This window comes from Arachis ipaensis, chromosome B1, assembly GCF_059453495.1.
Source record: "Arachis ipaensis isolate K30076 ecotype BB chromosome B1, ASM5945349v1, whole genome shotgun sequence".
Taxonomy (NCBI): domain Eukaryota; kingdom Viridiplantae; phylum Streptophyta; class Magnoliopsida; order Fabales; family Fabaceae; genus Arachis; species Arachis ipaensis.
In genome coordinates, this window is record NC_142436.1 from 132287698 (window position 1) to 132293092 (window position 5395).

A 5395-nucleotide genomic window follows, 5' to 3' on the forward strand; every position below is an offset into this window, starting at 1 on the left:
GAGTGGCATTTGTTCTATTGCTTCAGCAAAGGGTATGTTGATTTGCAGTTTCTTGAAGATTTTCAAAAATCTCGAAAACTGATTGTCATCTCCCTTCTTCTTTAATTGCTGAGGGTATGGGACTCTTGGGACGTCTGGCTTCAGCACTCCTTCCCCTTTTTGTGAACTCAAAGTCGGAACTCGAGCTTCGTCCTGCTCTTCTTCCTCTTTATTTGAGTCCTCTTCTTGTGGTTTCTGGGGGGTTTCCTTCAGTTCCTTCCCACTCCTAAGGGTGATAGCCTGACACTCCTCCCTTTTGGTTGAGTTAGTATTACTGTGAAGGTTGTGGCTGGAAATTTGCTTGAATAAGTAGCCAATTTGTGTCTCAAGTTTCTTGATGGCAGCATCCTGATTCTGCATATTGGACATCACTTCTTCTCGGAACGCTTTACTGTCTTGAATCTCTTTGCCTATGCCTTCAAGTAGATTCTCAATCCTTGAGAGTCTGTCATCAAATAATTGTAGATCGGGATTAGATGTGGAAGGATGAGGTAAGTTATTTTGGTTTTGATATGGATGTGGAGATGTGTTGTTATGGGGGTGTTGATATGGTCTAGATGTGAAATGTTGGTGGGCTGCATTGTTGGGATTTGGGCGTCTTTGATCAAGGCTTTGGTCTTGTTGATTTTCCCACCCAAAGTTTGGGTGATTCCTCCATCCGGGGTTGTAGGTCTTGGAGTATGGATCATGGTTTTGCTTAGGTGAATTCCCAATGTAGTTGGCTTGCTCCTGACTACCCTCTGCTTCTTCATTCACTCCTTCTTGGGTTGTTGATGAAGTGGTGATTGCTGCTACTTGGTTCCTCTCTATCTTCTTGGTGAGGTCAGCCAGCTGCTGGGTAATGAGCTTGTTTTGGGCCAGCAGAGCATCTACATTGTTTAACTCCATTACTCCTCTTGAAGTAGTTATTCTCTGCTACAGTTTCAATGACATCTATGGCCTCCTCTATGGTCTTCTTCTTGTTCAAAGATCCTCCGGATGAATGGTCTACGGCCTTCTTTGACTCATAAGAGAGCCCTTCATAGAAAATGTGCAGCTGCACCCATTCATTGAATATATCTGGTGGGTACCTCCTTGTTAGGTCTTTAAACCTCTCCCATGCTTCATACAGAGTCTCACCATCTTGTTGCCTGAAAGTTTGGACCTCAGCTCTTAGCCTATTGATTTGTTGAGGGGGGTAAAATCTTGCTAAGAATTTGTTTACCACATCTTCCCAAGTTGTCAAGCTCTCCTTCGGGAAAGACTCCAGCCACTTGGCTGCCTTATCCTTGAGTGAGAATGGAAATAAGAGCAGTCTATAGGCGTCAGGATGAACACCATTAGACTTCACTGTGTCACATATTCTCAGGAAGGTGGTTAGATGTTGATTGGGGTCTTCTTGGACACTTCCTCCGAACGAACAGTTGTTCTGCACAAGGGTGATGAGCTGTGGTTTTAGTTCAAAATTGTTGGCATGGATGGTTGGCTTTTGAATGCTACTTCCACAGTTTCCTGGGTTTGGATTGATATAAGAGCCTAAAACTCTTCTATCCTCCCCAGCATGATTTGCTCGTCCTCCTCCGCCATGGTTGTGAGCTTCTTCTTCAGGATGGTTTTCCATGTTTTTTTCCATGTTTGGTTCAAAGTATTCCTCAAAGTGTTCCTCCTCTTCTTCAGCACCAACTACACGTTTTTCTCTTGCCTCCCTCCTTAGTCTAAGGAAGGTTCTCTCAGGTTCAGAATCAAAGGAAGTTGAAGCCCCGCTTCTTCTCCCTGTCATACAACCAACAAGTACAAGCAAAGAGAATAGGTGCAGAAAGTATATCTGTCAGAATTACTGTTAGTGTGAGTGATGCAATATATCAAACACTTAGTGGGTTAGTGAAATAAATGGTAAATAACAAAGAAAAAATAGGGGGAAGGGAAGAAATTAACTATAACAGAATGTAAATGACTCAAACAGAAAATTAAATCAAACAAAAATAAAATGCTCAATCTAGTTATCCTCCAATTTAATCATTGTTGATGCACAATCAATCCCCGACAATGGTGCCATAAACCTGATACACGGATAACTTGTCTCGCAACAAATTTCCTTCGGTAAGTGTACCAAATTTGTCATCAAGTAAAAACTCACAATAGAGTGAGGTCGAATCCCACAGGGATTGATTGATCAAGCAACTTTAATTAGAGGAATGTTCTAGTTGAGCGAATCCAGAATTTGAGTTGAGAATTGCAGAAAATTTAATGGCGGGAAAGTAAATAACAGAAAAGTAAATGCTAGAAATAAAAAGCTGAATGTAAATGACGGAAAGTAAATTGCAGAATCTTAAATGGGGATGGGGTAATTGCTCATAAAAGTAAATGACAGAAATTAAAGAGAATGGGTAAGATCAGAAATGGGGAGTTCATTGGGCTTAGGAGATGTTGCATTCTCCGGATCAATTTCATTTTCCTCTCTTCCTCAATCAATGCACTCATTGATCTCCTTGGCAATCTTAAGTGATTGAATTACAATTTCTTGTAATTCAATCTCTCAAATCTTGATCAATAGCCAATTCCTTGGTCAATTGCTCATGAGAAGAGATGAAGTATGGTCACTGATTATACCACATGCATTTCCCAAATCAAGTATTGAGAGGATTATAGTCACATATCCATCCAAACCCAATTTGGTCCAGCATGAGAAAGCATTTCTAGCATGATCTCTTCATTCCTCTTTCAAGGTTCAGAAGAGATCCAAGTATGAATAGCTTCTTTTCCAAGATAACTACCCAATTGGATGAAGATCGAAAGCTTTCAAGTAAAATCAAGAGAAAAGATAGAAGAAGAATAATGAAAACTAGTATTGATCCATCAAATTACAACAGAGCTCCCTAACCCAATGAAAGGGGTTTAGTTGTTCATAGCTCTAAAAAATGAAAACAAAGATGGAGAATACATGATGAAACTAGAAGTGTAGAGAAAGTAAATACAGAGAGTAATTCTATGCCCAGAGTCTCCCTATAATTTCCAACTCCCAATTTAATTCAAAGCTACTCCTATATATACTACTCTTCTGTTCTTCTAGTTGGCTCTTCAAGTCTTGGGTATGGGCCTCTAGATCTTGAGTTTGAAGCAGTTCTCTTCTTTATTGGGCTTGGCTTTACTTGCAGAGAGAAAGTGTGAAGTGGGCAGAGACTTTAGCTCAGGACGTTAGTGGTGTTAACGTTCAGTGAAAATATGGGTTCGAGAACGTTAGTGACAATCACCTTTTTCACTAACGTTCCTCACCCAAGTAAGAGCCATGTTATCTTCAACGTTAGTGGCACAAACGTTGCCACTAACATTGCCTCTTTGTCCTTCGCACACGTTATTGGGACTTGCCTTTCCCAATAACATTGAGAAGTCTCCCCTTTCCCCACGTTAGAGTCCACGTTAACTTAGTTAACGTGGCTCTTTTAACGTAGGCTTGCCAACCTTCGAGAACGTTAGTGACACTTACCATTGTCACTAACGTTCCAATGTGCCCCTATTTCTCACGTTAGAGTCCACGTTAACTAGGTTAACGTGGCTTCTAACGTGGCCATGCTAGCCATCTCCAACGTTAGTGACAAAAAGTTGAGTGTCACTAACGTTGGCTCATCATTCCCTTATCCACGTTAGCTTCCACGTTAACTAAGTTAATGTGGGAGTTAACGTGGCTCATAGTGGCTTATGTGGGCTAATTCCAACGTTATGACAATGTTGGGTGTCACTAACGTTGGCGATCACCTCCCTTCTTCACGTTAACCTCCACGTTAACTAAGTTAACGTGGGAGTTAACGTGGCTTATTGGGGCTTGTGTGGGTTCCTTCCAACGTTAGTGACAATGTTTGGTGTCACTAACGTTGTCGACCACTTTGTCTCCTCACGTTAGCTTCCACGTTAACTAGGTTAACGTGGAAGTTAACGTGGCTTATTGTGACTTGGCCAACATTAGTGACAATGTTGAATGTCACTAACGTTGGCTTCCCCTTTACTTCTTAACGTTAGAGGCCATGTTAACTAAGTTAACGTGGCAACTAACGTGGGCACTTATGAGCTTGGTCCAACGTTAGTGATAATGTTAAGTGTCACTAACGTTGGCTCCATTTCCTTTCTTCCACGTTAGAGTTCACGTTAACTTAGTTAACGTGACTCTTAATGTGGGCAATGATGGCTTCGAGAGCGTTATTGGCAATTACTTTTCTCATTAACTTTGCAAGTTACTCCCATTCCACGTTAGTGTTAACGTTAGTGTAACTAACGTAGCCACTAATGTGGTTCTTCTTTGCTTCCTTTGTCCTGAAATCAAGCAATAAAGTGCATCAAAGTTCTAGTCTAAGTCATGGGAAATGCAACATCCAATTTGTCCTTAAATTCATGCAAAATCCTCATGAAATCATGTAAAGTACACAATGTATGCTTGAATAAAGATGTAAGTGAATATCTACCCAAAACTAGCTTATTTCCTAAGGAAATGCATGAAACTTCCCTAAAAACAGTAAAGAAAAGGTCAGTGAAACTGGCCAAAATGCCCTGGCATCAAGGGAGTCCGAAGACCCCTCCCAATGATTGATGATGATTCCCCCAGCATAGCATCTCTAATTCTATGAAACTAAGGCCTCTATATAAGCTCTCCTAAATTACAAACTTAAATGAAATTAAAAGCAAATTACAATTAAATAAAAATAAACTATTCTAGATGCTTCTTGTGGCCTTGATTGGTTGACAATTATGGCTTGACTTGGGCTTGGTTAAAGGTTGGGGCTGCAGGGAGAGTTGGCGTGTGGTTTCAAGTGCCACGCCCAATAGATGGAGTATGACCCACTTTGCACGCTGAATAGATGGAGTAGTTTAGGCCTCAAATTGAATGTCCACTATGAAATATTATATATTGTTGGAAAGCCCTTGATGTTAGCTTTCTAATGCCTCTAGAATCAACACATTTGGATCTCTGTAGCTCAAGTTATGCCCATTTAAAGGTGAAGAGGTCAGTCTGTCAAGTATCTCGGCGTGCCACGCCCACTTCTGAAGTGCCACGCCCCTTGTGTTGTAAAACTGGCGTGCCACGCCCACCCTTTGGTGTGCAACACCTTCAACGATGCACAAAATCTTCCTCTTTGGCCATTAGAACTGGCGTGCCACGCCCAGAACCTAGCGTGCCATGCCCATCTTAGGAAAGGGATTGGCATGCCACGCCCTCGAGCTGGCGTGCCACGCCCAGGTTTTACAATGCTGAAATAATGGCCTCTTGTAGCTTCATATTTAACGTTCACTATAACCTGTTATATATTTTTGGAAAGCTCTTGATGTCAGCTTTCTAATGCTACCAAAATCATGTCATTTGGATCTCTACAACTCAAGTTATGTTCCT

The 5395-nt window shown here is 41.3% G+C and overlaps 1 non-coding gene across 1 annotated transcript; it reads left to right on the forward strand.

Moving 5' to 3' along the window:
- The first annotated feature begins 1091 nt into the window (after positions 1 to 1091).
- On the forward strand, positions 1092 to 1198 carry LOC148578413 (small nucleolar RNA R71). Its single transcript, XR_015903696.1, has one exon. It is a non-coding gene; the product is annotated as a small nucleolar RNA R71 (small nucleolar RNA).
- Positions 1199 to 5395: the final 4197 nt, after the last annotated feature.